This window comes from Eschrichtius robustus, chromosome 2 (assembly GCF_028021215.1).
Source record: "Eschrichtius robustus isolate mEscRob2 chromosome 2, mEscRob2.pri, whole genome shotgun sequence".
Lineage (NCBI taxonomy): Eukaryota > Metazoa > Chordata > Mammalia > Artiodactyla > Eschrichtiidae > Eschrichtius > Eschrichtius robustus.
In genome coordinates this window covers 18029478-18048671 of record NC_090825.1, presented here as the reverse complement: position 1 = coordinate 18048671, position 19194 = coordinate 18029478, and the positions used below count along the sequence as shown (strand labels likewise).

At 31.3% G+C, this 19194-nt stretch overlaps 1 long non-coding RNA gene across 1 annotated transcript; it reads right to left on the bottom strand.

Annotated features, from left to right (window-relative positions):
• Positions 1 to 7973: 7973 nt before the first annotated feature.
• On the bottom strand, positions 7974 to 18957 carry LOC137759208 (uncharacterized). The gene is made up of 4 exons (XR_011073059.1): positions 18851 to 18957; positions 17832 to 17982; positions 11877 to 11975; positions 7974 to 8116 (listed from the first exon to the last, which is right to left on the bottom strand). It is a non-coding gene; the product is annotated as an uncharacterized lncRNA (long non-coding RNA).
• Positions 18958 to 19194: the final 237 nt, after the last annotated feature.

Here is a 19194-nt window from a genome sequence, read left to right as displayed (position 1 = left end):
GTATCACCTTTAGTCGTACGGACCCCACTCACTTCCAAAGACTTAGGTCACAACATTTTTACCTCAGTGAAATTGTTTCATTCATTTGTTTAACAACCAGATTATTTTGTCACATTCATCATTGAATTCTTGGACCCTCTAACCTCTTTAAAATATACGTTTATAATTTTTATATGTGCTGTAAATTACTATAGATTTTGACAAATTCATGGTGTTGTGTATCCACCATTACAGTCCCGTATAAAATAGTTTCACTGCTTTAAAAAAAATTCTTTGTGTTTCAAATACTCCCTGATTCCTGGTAACCACTCATATGTGTACTCTATTTATAGTTGTGTCTTTTCCAGATTATCATAGAAATGAAATCATCCAGCACATAGTCTTTTCACACTAGCAGTACAAATTTAAGACACATCTGTCTTCCTGTGGTGGAATAGCCCATTTCTTTTTATCCCTATCATTCCATTGTATGGATGTACCACAGTTTGTTTATCTATTCACATACTGAGGGACATTTTAGTTGCTTCGAGTTTTTTTGCAATTATGAGTAAAGCTGCTATAAATATTTGTGTACAGGTTTTTATATAAACAGAAGTTTTCAAATCATTTGGGTAAATACCTAAGAGCCCAGTTATTGGATTGTATGGTAAGACTATGTTTTCTTTTGAATGAAACTACCAGTGTCTTCCAAAGTGGCTGTGCTATTTGGCATTTCCACCAGCAATGAATGAGAGCTTCACTGTTATTCATTCTCACCAATTCTGGTATTGTTAGTATAGATTTTAGCTATTTTGATAGGTGTGAAGTGGTATCTCACCGATTTTTTTTAAATTTACATTTCCTAGTGACAAATTATGTTTAGCATCTTTTTATATCTTTATGTGTCATGCCATCTGTATATCTTCTTTGTTAAGGTGTCGTTCAGCTCTATGTCTATGTTTTTCATTGTTTTTATCTTCCTATTGTTTGGTTTTAAGAGATTTTTTTATATTTTGGAGCTAATTTTTTATGAGATATACGCTTTGCTAATATTTTCTCCAAGTCTGCAGCTTGTCTTTTAATTCTCTTAAGTATCTTTTACAGAGCAGACATTTTTAATTTTAATAAAGTCTACTTAATATATTATTTATTTCATTGATCATGTTTTTTTGATTGTATCTCAAAGTCATCACCAAACCCAAAGTCAGTTAGATTGTCTCCAATTTCTTCCAAAGAAATTTAATAATTTTGCATTTTAATTTTAGATCCATAATCCATTTTGAGTTACTTTATGAAAACTATATTGTGTGTGTTGAGCATATTTTATTTTTGCATATGGACATTCAGTGTTTCCAGCATACTTTGTTAAAAGAACTATCCATTCTCTGTTGAATTGTCTTTGGACCTTTGTCATAAATTAGATGAACATATTTTTTGGGGTTTATTATGGACTTGCTATTCAGTTCCATTGATCTTTGTGACTATTCTTTTTTCAAAATCAAGCTGTTTTGATTACTGTTACTTTATGTAAGTCTTGAAATCTGGGAATGTGAGTACTCCATCTTTGTTCTTCAATGTTTTGTTGACTATTCTAGGTTTTTGTTTTTCTATATGAAATTTAGAACCCATTTGTTTATACCTATAAGGTAGCTTGTTGGGATTTTTATAGTAATTGCATAGAATCTATAGATAAAATTAGAAGCATTAATATCCTAACAATATTGAGTCTTCTAATCCATAAATACAATCTCTAATTTATATGTTCTTTGATTTCTTGCTTAATATTTTGCAGTTTTCTGCATATGGCTCTTACACTTGGTTTATTAGATTTATACCTAGATATTTTTTGGTGTGTATTATAAATGGTATTTTTAAAATTTTAAATTCTCATCATTATTGCTGATATATAGGAAAGCACTGACTTTTGTTTAAATTGAATTTGTATTCTGCCATCTTGCTATATTTGCTTACTATTTCAGGATATTTTTTTGGAGATGATATGACTTTTATACATAAACATTCATATCATATTCAAATAAAGAATTAAAAAATTTTTTTTCCATTCCAGTCAATATATTCCTTTTATTTCTTTTTCTTTTCTTATTGTACCAGCTAGGAATTTCACTATAATGTCAAACAGCAATGGTTATAGCAGACATCCTTGCCATGCTTCCAAATTTAGAGGTGTTATAGAGTTCCTAATCAGTATATGATATATATAGTTTTAGGAAATTCCCTGGCGGTCCAGTGATTAGGACTCTGTGCTTTCAGTGCCATGGGCATGAGTTTAATCCTTGGTCAGGGAGCTAAGATCCCACAAGCCACATGGCACAGCCAAAAAATATATATATATATATATTTAGATATTTAAAAATCAAGTGTGAATGCTTCTTATTTCTAATTTGCTGAGATTTTAAAAATTATGAATGGCTGTTAAATTTTGTCAATTATTTTCTGTGTTAAATATTACAATCAAATGATTTTTCTTTGTTAGCCTATTGAAATGGTGGATTACAGTGATTAATTTTTGAATGGTAAAATGGCCTTGACTTTGAATGAATCATACTTGTTTGTGGTATACATACATCACCTTAATATCAAAACCAGAAATGTCATTGAAAGAAATGAAAAATATAAAAATCCTCTATAAATGGTAGCATACCAAATGCAATTACATTTAAAATATAGTAGTCTTTATTTTCCCTTATTTTAAAGTGATTTCTGGTTTTGATATTGAGGTAATGTTGACCTCATAAAATGAATGTGGTATTATTACTTCTCATTGTATATTCTGGAAAATATTATGTGCAATTGGTATTATTTCTTCCTTAACTGTTTGGTAGAATCACCCAGTGATATAATTTGGGCCTGGTGCATTTCTTAGTGAAAGCTTATTAATTATGAATTTATTTAATGGATACAGGGTTATCCAAGTTATTTATTTCTCCTTGTGTGAGTTTTGGGAGTTTGTTTCTTCAAGGAGTTGATCCATTATAACTAAGTTATCAACTTTGTGGGCACAGATTTGTTCACAGTGTTAATATTATTATCATTTTGAGATCTGTAGATCTATAGTGATGGCCCCCCTTCTTTCATTTCTTATATTATTCACTTGTGTCTTCTCACCTGTTTTTTCCTGGTTAGGCTGGTTGGAATTTTGTCAATTTCACTGATTTTTTTCAAAGAACCGGGCTTTGTTTTTATTGACTTTTCTAATTCTCATTTCAAATTTTATTGATTTCTGTTCTAATTTTAATTATTTTATTTTAATTATTTTAACCTTAAATTTTTCTTCTTTCCATAGTTCTCCAAGATAGAGCCTTAGGTTATTTATTTTAGATCTTTGTTTTTTCTAATATTATATATCCACTTAAGGCCATATATTATATTTCCCTGTACACACTAGTTTCCCTTCATCTCTCAAAATTTAAAGAGCTGTATTTTCATTTCCATTTAGTCCAAAATATATTTTTAATTTATTTGGAAACTCCTTAAATCCATGTGTTATTTAAAAAAGTGTTGCTTAATTTCTAAACATTTAAGGATTTTTTTGGTTATATTTCTGTTTCTGATTCCTACTCTAGTTCTATTGTGAGTTCAGAACAGTCTGTGTGATTTTTAAAACTTTATTAAGGTGCGTTTTATAGCACAGAATAAGGTCCATCTTGGTAATTGTTCAAGAATGTTTATTCTACTGTCTTTTGATGGAGTATTCTATAAATGTTAATTAGATAATGTTGATTGATAGCGCCATTCAGAGGATGTATATTTTACGGATATTTCTCCTCCTTTATCTACCAGCTACTGACAAGAGATGTTGAAGTATCCTATAAAAAGAATGGCTTTTTCTATCTCTCCTTTAATTTCTATCAGTTTTTGCCTTATATACCTATTTAAGATTATAGGTCTTCTTGGAGAGTTGATTTCTTCTTTATGCCTGGTAAATTCCCTTTTTTATCTCTAATAATCTTGCTTCTGCTCTGTTCTGAAGTCTGCTTTGTCTGAAATTAGTATAGGTACTCTTGCTTTCTTTTGATTATTATTAGCATGGATACTTTTATCTATCCCTTTACTTTTTGACTTACGGCATCTTTATGATTTAAAGTTCTTTCCATGTATATACAAAATATCATTGTGTGTGTTCTTAATCTTCTCTGATAATTTCTGACTTTTAACTGGTGTTTTTAGAACATTATACTGGAGTCCTTCTGTGTAGTGGGAAGGTTTGAAAAGGGGGAAAGCTCTATAATCTTCTGATTAAATCTCAATGTTTTAGTAAGACTGTGTCTCAAGTCTGTGACTTTCAAAAGGATTTGTCCAGAGTTACAGTGTTTAAAAAAAAAATCACCTTATCTCTACTCTCTTCAGTGTTTTCCAATCTATTTTTTAAAGTTTTTAAAAATGTGCTGCATGAGAAAATCCTCATTCCATGCTAATATATGCACTTATATATCAATGCCATAATTTTCTTCATATAAAAATGTAGTTAATATAGGGAGCCAAATTTTCACTGAATAGAAATAAACTAGAATAAAATTTAATTGAAGAGTCTCTAAAAAAAAAATGAAATACGCTAAACATTCCATTCTAGTGTTATTTCCACATTAATTTTTAAACATGATTGCTTGTGTGTATGTATGCATACTTACATACATGTATATCGCTCAAAACATTACATATGCTGGATCTATCATTTCTTAAATCCAACAACATTATTAAATGAAGGTAGAATTTGATGTTTTACAACTGCTATATACACATTTGTTCAACTACAACTACGATAAGGCGTGCCAAGTTCCTATTTAGGAAGGTCATGTGAGAAAACTAATTTTTTTCCAAGTCATTAAACTGATGGACACAAGGAATGAGCAGAGCAAAATTCCAGCCTTTCCTCATTACAGTTTATAATAAGCTTTATTATAACATCTCTTAAATTCTTGAAACAGTGAAAAGGTCATATGCAAAATAAGATGATAAAAATACTTCAGGTGCTGAGCATATGAATGTTCCCACTGTAGACACAGAAACAGAGGGAAATGTGAAATAATTACCCTTAAAATCTAGGTTTATTGTGGCATCTGTAAACTAGCTAGGTAAAATAAAACTATGTTCAGAAAGCATATTACAGATATACTTAAATCTTTTGTTATTATAAGGATGTTACATTTTGGTGCAGAGCATTTGCTCTCTTAGAAATGATAGCTTGCATACATTCAAATAATATGAGTAATTTACCAAGGTTAGGGAAACCTTATATAGAAACAATAGTACAGCTTTTAAATTAAGAAAATGTATTTAGAGATTAGTCCTATTCTTATTTTCAGATATATAGGCTTATAATTTTTAATACTGGAAGAAGATCTGAATAAACATTTAGTGATAATATAATGTGTTTCAGTCACAGCTATATGCTTTCCTATCTTTCATTTCATCTGCAGAATCCCTGTGAAATTATTACCCCTCATTTCACAATGCAAATACAAATTCTCAACCTGATTAAATAACACACCTACAGTCACTTTGCTCTTAAGTGACAGTTCTGAGGAGAGAAGTAAAAACAAGTAAAAATAGCAGCAACAAAAAACAATGATAATTACAAAACCATCCAATTTTATACCTTGCAAAGAAGTATTTCTACAAAAGTGTAAAGAAATGTATATGCTCTTATATCTGTTCATTTCAATATCAAAGATGCCTGACTTCTGAATGGACCATTCTCTCAAAAGAATTCTAATATTAAAGAAAATCAGAATATTAGAAAAGTAAAAGATATTAAAGAAGATCAGAATATTGGAAAAGTAAACCTTTTTCTTATTGCAACACACACATCATGTTTTACCTTGAAGTTCACTCAAAAGGAAAATGTATTTTCATCAATTTCCTAGTAATAACACTTGAACCTTTAATTTTTTTCAAATGTGAAAACTGAGGCACTGAGAAGTTATATAATTTCCCATTGTCTCAAAGCTAATAATTTCAGAACCCTGATACGGACATTTCGTTAGACTGACTTCAATGGTTAAGCTCTTTCCATATCATTTCTCTGTCTCCCCTTGACATACCTAAGCTTGATAATCTTTGGCTTATCTCTAGACTATTTCATTTTCCATTCCGTATGGAAGTTGTTTTAAAGTTATCTGCCAGGTTCGTTTCCAATCACTGCCACACACCACACTTTCCCCTACATATCTCAGAAGAAAATCAAGTTTCCAATTTTATAGTGTAACTATTTTGTTTTATTGAAGTATAGTTGATTTACAATATTACATTGGTTTCAGGTTTACAGCATAGTGATTCAATATTTTTACAGATTATAGTCCATTTAAAGTTATTACAAAATAATGGCTATATTTCCCTGTGCTGTACAATATATCTTTGTTGCTTATTTATTTATAGAGTAACTATTAATGATCTTTGTTTTACAGACTCTCACCCACTTTTCTTCCCTTGTCTCTTATCTTTTAGGAAGTATTTACGCAATTTTCAGTAGTGTCAATTGTACAGTGCCTTGTGCTACAGCATAGTATTTGTGCTCTAAATATGTTTCAGAATTTAAGGGATGAGGATTCAAAGAATATAATTTTCAGGTTACTATACTTTTTATAATACTTTTCCTTCATACAAACTGATTTATTTATCTTTTGTTTTCTTTTGCTTATTATCAAGTTGCCAAGATTTTCTAGTAACTCTGAGCAATAATAATACTTGATTATATTCTATAGGGTGCTTTAGCTGTCATTCATTTATCCTTTCAAGAAATATTATTAATTGGGTATCTAATTTGCACCACTCAGTAAAAAACCTATGTGGGAGAAATTTATGCTTATATTTGTTTTCATATGGGTTTATATGAACAGAACAGATAGATTATAAGGAATTTTGAAAAAATATTGCCTGTAGTTTTAGAAGTACTCACACCTCCACCCAAAACATCATAATTAATATAGGTCCAAGTGCTTTTCCTTTAACTTACCACAAAGGGGAAAATGTGGCATTAAAGCATATTTTAATGTAATCCTCTTCCTTTTCCCCACTATCAGGGTTTGGTCTTTTGATTACTTAATACATGTCACTAGAACATTTAAAAACAACTTTATTCTGGGATTCATAGTAAATTGTTACAGTCTGCATCAGCAAATTGGCTTTTCATAGTAGTTGTATAAAACGAGGAGCTTGCTTATCTAACCAGATGCCAAGTTCATTTCAAAATAATCTATAATTTAAAATAATCTATAGCAATCATTTAAAAATAATCTATAGCAGTGCAATAATGTTTCAATTTAATAATTTTTTTCAATTTTCACAGTTTTTCAACATATTATCAAATTAGGTGACATCTTTATTTTTCTTATTTTTCAGAATTCATTTATTCATAGAGCAAATATTTATGGATTATGTACTCTGGCTAGACATCACGCTACACACTGGAGAAATAAAGGTTATCAAAACATTCACATTCCCTGATTTCTGGAAAATTAAATCAAATTTATAAATATATAATCAAATATATATACATGTCAAATAAATATATAAAACTGGTACTCCCTAAGTTTGGAGACTTCAGAGAGGGAGAATGCCTATCAATGCTTTATCTTAGGATGAATTGATCAATTGTATGTCTTCCCCTGTGCATAGTACATCTCCTTAGACTCTGTAAAAAGTAAATTGTAAGCCTCATGCAACAAAATTATTATTTATAAATTATATAGTTGTACAATTAATGGGCTTCTATTTTCAGTTAAATTTTAGCTCTGCACCTTTTTTTTTTTTACCTTATTACATATAGTTTCTGTGAGCCTTCCATTCAGAATATGATATGAATAGTAGCGTCTTATTACTGAGTCCAAGCTGGTACTGCTCACCTCAGGACAGGTCAATAAGTTGAGAGAGGAGGTGTTGGGACACAGAATGGTGACTTTATTTGGAAAGCAAGCAGACTGAGAAGGTGGTGGACTGATGTTCCAAAGAACCATCCTACCAGAGTTAAAATTCAGGCTTCTTTTATACTAATGGGTGTGTGTGTGTGTGTGACTGGTTGTCTCAGTCATTTCCATGCCAGCCAGATCCTGGAGAGGATGTGATAATCCTTTGTTCTTACAATTGTCCACATATGTCTGGTCACAATGTTCCTGTAAACCTTCAACAAGACAAAAGTTATTTTCTGTGCTGCAACTTTCTATCTCTATATTAAGGAAAAGTATTATACTTTAAATGTCAAGCCCGAGAGGCAGAACATTGAGAAAGGGCTATCTTGTATATTTCAGGTTATTTACTGATTGACAAGACAAAGGTGCAGAGGCAGCTTGACTAAGCACAGGCAACAGAGCACAAAGGTTGGAGCTAAAGGAATAGATCCAATATGGAGTCAGGTTTGTTCTTTCTGTTACAATCTCAGTGTTATATCTACTAATAAAAAATAAATCAAATTTTAGAAGAATAAATAAAATAGCCAACTGTCTGATCTTTGTCTTTGTCCTTAAATCAAAATTTCAATAAGTTGGAAAAAAAGTAAACAAAACAGTGAATTTCAACAAGAATATTTAGACAAGAAATTGCTTGGTTAGTCTATGAAGAGAGCATGATAGCTGATAGCATTGCAACTCTTTAGTCTTATACACCTATGTTGTGTGTTTCTTTACTTGTGTGTCAAGAAGATTGTCTGAGAAACTCTTTCATAGTGGAAATATTTTTTATTGAAAACATTATTTTGTTCAGTGACAGTTTGAATTTTAAAGAGGTAGATAATGCACCTGTTTAGCTTAAGACAAAGTAATAAAGTTTTAGTTATGGAGTTGTAGACACTAGTATGCTGGGTATTTTGAAAGACTTAAAATCTTTTCCTTAATAACAAGAAATGATTCTCCTTGATCACTGATATATAATAAAAAAGTACTTATACTCACTCTGCATAAAATTTTATAATGGATGAATTGGGAGAACTGTATCAGTAATGACGCCCAAGGATGTCTGCATCCCTAGATACAATGCCCGGACATTGACTATGGTCGAAACCATGTGATATGATTTCACCATTTGGGAGTTGAAATACATAATGTGAGCTGTGGCTTGAAAAGTGCCTGCACAGTGGGACATGTCCTTTTTTCTTGTTGCATTTTGAATCTGGCCACCATATGAAGATGCCTGGGTTGGTCCCCTGAAAACATTTGGCCAGTAGCAAAATCACCAGTACTATAAGTAAGGCCATCATTACCATCCAGCCCAAGTTGAGCCTCCTAGTGATTGTAGTTTCATGAGTGACAACAGGAGACCCGCTGAAGAACCACCCAACTAGGCCCAGGCCAAACTGATAACTCCAAATTGTGAGAAGATAAAATGTTGTTATACATCATTACATTTCAGAGCTTTGTTATGTAGCAAAGTAATGTAAAAACTCATATTTAGAGTGATCTAGTCACAAGTCCAAGGTGGCTATTATGGGGTAGATGTAATAATAAATACCATTTGCATAGTACTTTATGTATAACATGTCTTCAAGGCAATTGTTTTATTTGGTCCCAAGATCTTCTAAATTCTTATAGCACTTTTTTGCTCATTTGTTTCCTGCCACAATGTGGTTCTAAGTAACTAAGTACAGTGCATAACAAAGATATAAAAATAATTTAATGGACCACTCAGCAGAATAAAAAATACATGCTAAACGTCAATAAAAATAAATACATTTCTCCTTTTTGGCAATGATTTGAAAGTTGTAGAATAGTGTTTGTGTTTATTGTGGTAGTAAAAAACAATCTTCTGGATATTTTAATGTACACACCACATATATTTACAGATGTCAATACTAAGATATTTGATAAATTAGTTCTTATTTATTGTGGTAAACTAAAAAAAATCCCCCCCCCAAAGATATTCGTAGACTAATCTGTGGAACCCATGAGTGTCACCTTATTTGGAAAAATAAAGGTCTTGCAGATACGATTAAGTTAAGGATCTTGAGGTGGGAAGATTATTCTAGATTATCTGAGTGGGCCCTAAATGCAATGATATATATCTTTATGAAAGAGAGACAGTTGAAGATCTGAAAAACACAGAGGAGAAGGCTGTGTGAAGACAGAATAGAGTGAGAGTTGAAGGTGCCGGCCTTGAAGATTGGGATGATACAGCCACAAGCAAAGGAATTCCACCAGCAGCCAGAATTCGGAAGAGGAAAAAATCAAATTATCTGCTAAAGTCTCTGGAGGGAGTGCCTACACCTTAATTTTGGCCAAGGGAAACTAATTTTGGACTTCTGGCCTCAAGAACTCTGAAGCATAAATTACTGTTGTTTGAACCCACTAAATCTGGTTAATTTGTTTTAACAGATATAGAAAACCAACAGAGTTATGCTCTATTAAAATAGCAAATTGAATTTGAAAATATCTTTAAAATTTACATTTTAAAAAATTTCCAAAATGAATAAAACTAATGAATCATAAGGTAAATAAATAATAGCTTGTGAACACGAAAATGGTAATAACTTGGATTAATCACTATTGTTTTAGCACCTATAAGGAAAATGTATTTGATGTCTTCGGTTCCATTTCAATGCCTGATCAACAATAAATGATGAGTAGGGGACACATTCAGATTGGTGATCCCAGGGCCAAATCAATTACAACCACTGCATTATGACTATAGATTTTCAGTGGTATTTTCAGTGTGATGAGAAGCAAAAATAAAATGGAAAGTTTTCACTGGAGAATTGACATATTTCATTTACATGTGGACACTTTACTCTGATTGGCGCCTAAGGAAAATATAAGGAAAGATTGGAATCAGGGAAAATGATTACGAGCTTGTTACTGTAGACCAAGTAAGGAATGCTGTTACATTTAATGGATACACCATAATTAGTATTCATTTCCAGTTGTTGAAAATTTGGGTGATTTCTAGTTGAGGGCTATTAATAAAGCTGTTATGAACATTATTTAAGAACCCACTGGTGTTCTTTTCATTTCTCTTGGGTTAATAACCAGAAATGGTAATAGTGAGTCATAAGGTTAGTGCATAGGAGAAACTCCTAAACAAATATCCAAAGTATTATTTTATACTCCTCTTACTCTCCCTTCCTTCTTTTTCTGAGACTTCAATTACAAATTTAATACACAAAACATTTTTGTCCTACAGGCCACAGGAGGTCTGTTCCTTTTCAGTTTCAGGTTTTTTCAATCTGTACATCAGTTTGGGTGGTCACTTTTACTCTGATTTCAAGTTTATTGATCTTTAGTGTTTAAAGTTATTCAACATATAATCTATTGTGCCTGAAGTTTTCTTCAAGGCCTAATTCTGCTCTCAAGAAACTTCAGTAAATTTTAAAATTATTCAGTGAATCACATTATTCACTGTGAATTTCATTTATTCCTTGTTTCCTTTCTCTTTCTAATTATTCTCTTTTTTATGTTTATAATTTTCAATGAAACCTGTGCATGGTGAAGGGGTTAGCCTTAAAGAGGATCCAGAAAGGTTAATCCAGAAAACTTGAACATTTACACAATAAACATATGTTTTCTTATAATCCTTCTCTGTCTTTTCTTCGTTTTGGGGGTGAGTAGTATATGATTTTATAACAATGTTCATTCTAATAACAAACCTAATCTTCTACCATTTTATAATCTTTTGCCTTCCATTCCAAATCCAGTAACAGATTGTGTAGATATCTATGTTTTTAATATATCTGCCCCTTCGTCTGCTTTCCACTGAACTGTTTTAGCACAGGCTCTCATTACACCTTGGCTAGATTATATATAATAAAATCTCAATGTATCATTGACTTAATATTACACTAACAGAAAATATTGCTAAAACGTAATGGCATTAAAACTATATATTAGTCTGCTCAGCATGCCATAACAAAATATCACAAACTGGATGGCTTAAACAACAGAAATCTATTTACTCACAGTTCTGGAGGATAGAATCCAGCCAATTTAGTGTTTTGTGAGGGCTCTCTTCCTGGCTTGTACTTCTGGCTATGTCCTCACATATACTTTCCTCAGTGCCTGTGTTCAGAGAGAGAGAGAGAGAATGAGAGGGAGGAGGGCAAGCTCTCTGGCATGTCATCTTATAAGGAGACTAATCCATAGATGAGGACCCCACCCTTAACACCTCATTTAACCTTAATTACTTCATTAGAGTCCCATCTCCAAATACAGCCTCACTGGGGGTTAGGGCTTCAATATATGAATTGTAGGGGGACACACACATCAGTCCATATTGCATTATCACTAAAATTAAATTTGTAACACCATTAAAAAATATCACTTTAAAGGTGAATCTTAAATAGTAACTTTCAATATTGGCTGTACACATGAAAAGCAAAAAGCAAATTTTCTTCCAATATGTTCTATGATATTTCTTTACTTTTTTCTGCATTGATTGGTGGCGGAGTAAATCATCTCTTCCTATAGATTTAGGATAAAATAGTCTACTTTTATTTTGCAAATCCACCTATTAAACAGACACATACACAAAGATATAAAGACACATAATATATTAGAAATTGTGTGTGTATATATATATATATATATATATATATATATATATATATATATATATATATATGGTAGCAATACATAAAATCTATGTCTATATATCATTAGAGACCAACAAACTGATTAGACTATAACTTTCAAATAACATTGAGAGAGGTAGAAATTAAATTATCTTTCCATGTTTACAAAGTAAAGCCCTGTAAATTGACATTAATGATCAGAATTATTTCCACATGTTTCTTATTACTTGAGCTCTGTGATAGATTATTACTAACTGAATGTGATGGACTCCATCTGAGTCACACACCTAATTTATCACTGCCTAAAAATTCAAGGACAAGACAGATGAAAATGTAGGGGATATGGCAATTAGACATGTGCTTATCTAGGTCTTATTTTAGTTCACAAAGGGAAGTTTTTTTAAAGCAGAATTATATGTGGTATATAGCAATTTTCCAATAAATAGTTATGAAATAGAGAAAGAAAAATATTAAGGAACTTAGAATAATATCTTATGGAGTATATTAAATTCTAACCATTAGTTTAAGAAACTATGAAACTAGAAAAATGTACAGAGATGATAATAATAATATTGATTTTTACTGAAAATTTTCAAGAAATTTATATAAGTTAATTTCTGTATAATGAATTAGGATAACATAGAGCAGCTGAAGAGTTAAGAAAATAATCACAGTTAATCACAATAATTTATCAAAGAAGTAATATATTTCACAGGTAATTTTGTATCTTTCAAATTACATTTCCATTTAGATAATTTGTGATAATTATAAAATCACATACTATATAAGTAGATAATTTGATTTTCAAAAAATGGTAATAATGTGATTTTACTTGAGTAGGAGTTTGGACCCCAAATACATGCATTATTTGAATTACATATAATATATAATTATATATATATTATAATAATGCAATGATTATATATATATATAATGTAACTGCTAAAGAATGCCATTGATGCTGATTAAAAGTGATCTTTGCACAAAATAATCTGATTACTTAACTTTCATTTATTCTCTTTAAAATACTGATGAATTATTTAGCTTAGAGCATTGTATAAATTTTAACATCTTACAAACAAATAATACTACATTAATATAACATGCTTGTAATTTTGATCATTATTTGCAGATAACTGATTATATTTTTCTCTTTATTTACAATCAACTTATTTAAAAGCAAGTCAGGAGTAAAATATCTAATCAAAGACCAGTACATCTGGAGAAATGGTAGGGATTTATTAGGTAATAATTAAAGACTGACGTTTTCATTAAAGTTCTAAATTTTGTTTAAGCAACTACATAACAAAATAGTCAAACATAAATACCTATTATAATTGCCTAAATGAAAATTGAAACCCAAAATGAGTAGGTACATTACAGAGGAAATGTATCATGTAGATATTTATTTGATAGGCCACTTTTTTATGTGTGATAGAAATGTTACATGTTTATATCTTTTCTCTTTTTTATCCACTGACATCAATTTGGTTGTAAAGAATTGCTTCTTGTCATAAATGTCTTTCTGCCCATCAAAATCAATTTAAGCATCAACTTTAGTTTAAAAAAATGACAAAAATATTATTTTCTGTTGCTATTAAGCAAATGCTGAATATATCTCCTTGTATCATTTTTTACTTCACTTATGTATAGATGCACACATGTACATCTGTTCTTGCTGTTGATAATATAGAAGTAATCTCACATTCAGAATTACTATTTAAAGAGGAATGACTATTTTCTTCATACTATATATAACTTTACTTACGTAATATTTTCAAAAAAATGTTTAATGTTGAAGATTTTGTATGTTGGTTTTCTTGTCTCATATCCATTTCCTCTTTTCAAGAATTTGCTGGGCTTTGATTATGAACTACTCTGTCCACACTCTTTGCTCATTGGTTCAGGTGTTGTTGACATTATCCCATTTCACTGATGGCCATACCTTCCAGCTGTACCCAGCTGGGGAGATCACACTCCCATGGAGATTGGTTGTAGAGTGGGAACAAAACTAAAGCCATGAACAAAGCTCTTCTAGGACTTTTGTCAGAATTTTTGAAAAAAATTTTACTCTTGGGTTTTATGTATTGTAAACCTGGAAGCAGTCCTGTGGTCATAATGAAGCATGGGATCTACCCACAGAACCAACAAAGAAAGCCAAGCAGAGAGATGGGGAAGCACAGTTGAATTGCGATGACATTTTTTGAGTTTCTAGATTTATCAGAAGCCAGTAATAGCTTTGGATTATTTATTTTCTTAAGAGCCTATGGATTTCTGATTTCTCTAAAAAGAGTATAAATTGGGTTTTTAGGACTTTCCTATGCATGAAGAAATTTTAGATTAGCCAAGGTAAATGATTTGTCCTTGGTCAAAAAGGGAGATACAGAGGTTAAATCCAACTTCCTGTGCCTCTTTAGAGCTTTCTCAGTTCATGATTATATTTGTTTTAGCTGCATTAATAGATGCATATATATGTGAGTGTTGAAAGGGATTCTGTCAACTCTACAGTAAACTACTGATAGTCATAAAGTTGTTTTATGAAATCTAGTATTATTTGTTTCATTTTCTCTTGTTAATTGGTTAATTTGAAATTTCATGTGATTTGGAATAAAGTTACATGGAATCTAAATTTCATTTTACTATAGTTACTAATATAATACAAAATGAATTTTTTTTTAATCCTTTGAAATTGTTCAACATTTTAACCAAATTAGAGAAAGAGAGAGAGAGAGAAAGTGTTCTTGGTACTGATGATAGCTGTTGTTACCTAGTCCTGTCACCTTGAGGTAAATCAGCTAAAAATTTTGGATTTCCATATATATATGTAAAATAAAAGAGACTGATCAGGGGCTACCCTGGTGGCGCAGTGGTTGAGAGTCTGCCTGCCAATGCAGGGGACACAGGTTCGAGCCCTGGTCTGGGAAGATCCCACGTGCCGCGGAGCAGCTGGGCCCGTGAGCCACAATTACTGAGCCTGCGCGTCTGGAGCCTGTGCTCCGCAACAAGAGAGGCCACGGTAGTGAGAGGCCCGCGCACCGCGATGAAGAGTGGTCTCCGCTTTGCCACAACTAGAGAAAGCCCTCGCACAGAAACGAAGACCCAACACAGCCATAAATAAATAAATAAACAAATACTTAAAGTAAAAGTCTATAAAAAAAAAAAGAGACTGATCAGATTACCTATAATAGAATTTTCAGTTTTACTAAGTTTAGCATTAAAACCAGTATGTTATTAACAACATGTGTAATTTTATTATTTTTATTTTTTAAATTTATTTAACAACACGTGTACCTTTGCAACAAACTATTAGCCTATATCAGAGCTCTCAAAAACTGAACATACTTTATTTGGTCTATGATATAGGGCTTTAATAAGTCTTTGCCAACATTTAACAATTTGGAGAATTCACATAGAATTTGGAATTCTGTACTGCATAACAAAACAAATAATAATATATAAAAACGCGGAAGATCTGGCCGCACTGGCCAGCCTGACCATATGGGAAAGAGTCACTGAAGCTACACAGAAGATACACCATTTAGTTAGGGCCCGCTCTGAGCCACAGTTTTCACAGACATATTTTTTGAACATGCTGATTATTAATAGGGTGTGAATAGTCGTCTTTGTCGAGCTTGACTATTTCACTAATTTATTTTATTCCCCAGACCCTGGGACATTTGGACTTATGATCTCTCAGAAATGCATTGATGAATATGAATAGTGTTCTTCATGAATACAAGAGTCAGGCACTTGGTTGCAAAACTATAGTCCAAGAGCTAGAGTTTGATCAACTTTCAACATTAAAACTATGTGTTTAATAGTATACATTGTGGCTGCAGTGGTCTAATTATGTGATAGAAATAAATGGCACTGGTGCAAAGCTGTTTACAGTTTAGAAAATTAGACATATTTGACAATAAGTGATGTGAACAGAAAAATTCACAGGGGGAGATTGTGGCATTATATTATATTGATATAAACTGTAGGGAAATAACAACAACAAGAGAGACCTGCTGTGGTATAGAAAATGGATATTAAGCAGAACACTAAATTATATGTACAATTTGATTACAACTGTGTTTAAAGTACATACACTAGGACTGCAGCAAAAAACAAAAATGAAAGGATTGGCTTTGTTTGGATGATTTTATTTCTTGTTTTAAAATTTCATTTAATGTTTTTTATATTTATTTTATAATAAAAGTAATCAAAATAAAAGAGGAAAGCAAGTAATTTATTTGAGAACAGCCATCTTTATATTTTTGAAGTAACATCACAATAAATTTAATTTATTCAACAGATATTTATTATAGACCTACTATGTCAAACACTTAACTAAACATCCATGTTTCAAGATAAATACAACATATTTTCAAGTGTCTTGTGTTCCAGAACAGTATTTTCTGAAGTTTTTAAATCATGAATTACATAGTAAAATTTTATTTTTCTGTTTTATAAATAAAAATAAATAGTATACATCAATTTATAAATTATAAACTTGTAGTTAATTTATACATGAAATATTAGTAAATATTAGTAAAACTTAATTCTTTCTTTCCTTACAAGTAAAATGACATATGTATAGAAGAACTAATAGTTTTTTATTTATAGACCATTGCTCTAGAATCCAGAGGACCTACCATGGAAAAGTACATACAAAGCTTAGATTCCAGCTGGGAAAGACAGGTATACAGGTGAGGAACTATAAGAAAAATATTGAGATTCCATGGTATAATATGAAGTTGAGATCACTTATGTGGTTGTATTTGATGAGGAAAATAAATAAGACAGTTTTTATTCATTAGAACTCATAATCATTTGAAAGACAGTTTCAGGAGAAATGGAGATAATTTATCATGCTATTAAATACTATCAGTGTTGTGAGGTGCGTTCTGAGGGTTTTTCAGCAATAATTCCAAAGAAGTTTAGGAAATAAACTTTGTTAATAATTCTATACATCCAAGTTCACAAATAAACATGAACCTGGCTGTGTTGGCCTGGGGAATCTGAGAGAGATAAATAAGCACAAGCCTCAACCTTGGGTGTACTGCTAGTAATCCTCTCAACAACACTCATTTTTACTTACAATGGAAACCAAATACTTTTAATAATGGAAGCATTGATAATAACAGATCCATTTTTGCCTAGTTTCCAATATTGTCAAAAGTTTCAAATATTTGATTCAAGTTTCATATACTAAAAATGTTAACTGGTTCTACCTTACATCAGTGTTATTTGTTAGTTCATTTACAGGTAGAATATCATTTAGCTGAAAATAGTTTACATTCAGACATTAAAGGAGTATGAAAATTACTTACATTGAAGGACTATGAAAGATACTTACTGGACTTCCCTGGTGGCACAGTGGTTAAGAATCTGCCTGCAAATGCAGGGGACACAGGTTCGATCCTTGATCCGGGAAGATCCCATATGCCATGGAGCAGCTAAGCCCGTGCACCACAACTACTGAAGCCGGTGTGCCTAGAGCCCGTGCTCTGCAACAAAAGGAGCCACCACAATAAGAAATCCGCGTACTGCAAGGAAGAGTAGCCCCTGCTCGGTGCAACTAGAGAAAGCCCGTGCACAGCAATGAAGACCCAAAGAAGCCAAAAAAATAAATAAATAAATAAATAAATAAATAAATAAATAAATAATAAATTAATTAATTAAAAGAAAGATACTTACTACAATATGTGAATTAATGACTGACTTTTTTGTCAGTCTATTTTGTCAATTTATTTCTGTTCCCTTTATAAACTCTGCATGAAGATAATTTGGTATTTGCTTACGTGCATGCCAGAACCAAACGTTTAAATTAAAGAGAAATATGAATGAATTGATATTATTTTGATAGTAGACATAATCTGCATTTGACATTAGCAGTGTTAAACAGGCTTTCAGGAGTTACGACATAAGAAAATCAGCACATAGTACTCCAAAGTTCAGTTAAGCACTAAGAATATTAAGTCTGATTCCTGTTAAATTTTTCTGTTCATTGTTCACAATTGAATATCATGCTGAAGAATTTGTCATTAGTAAATTATATTGTAAAAACATTCAGAAAGCTATTCTTCAAAATAATTTTAGTACTGTAACATAGACAAAGTAATTATACAAATTGGAAAGTATTCAAAGGCTATGTATACTATGCACACATTAAATTTTAAATAAATGAATAGCATGCATTCATTTATAAATTATAAACTTGAATTAAAGTTAAATACTAAATATTAGTAAAACGTAATTCTTTCTTTCCTGAAGATTAAAACTGCATATGAATAGAAAATTTGATACTCTTGTGGAGGTCTTTGTTTTGTTTTGTTTTTATTTACAAACTGTTGTTTTACAATCCAGAGGACCTACCATGAAAAAGGCACATAAGAAGCTTAGAATCCAGCTGAGAAAGGAAGTTATGGTTTCTTTCTTTCTTTTTTTTTTTTCTTGGCTCAAGATGGGAACATTTATTTTGGCCTATTTGGATTCTTCTTTCTGCATTAGCTTCACAGATTTTTCTCAATAAGATGTAGACACTGGATGGACTTCATTTACAAGGAAACTGCAAGATAAATGGAGTGGCTAATGTCCATCAATTTGAAACGTGTAAATATTTATGATAAAATTATATCTGTCTTTGTGAGGATTTCTGTTTGAATCTTGGATGCAACAAAATGTAATGCTCAACTGGGGGAAGAGTCCCATGAGTATAG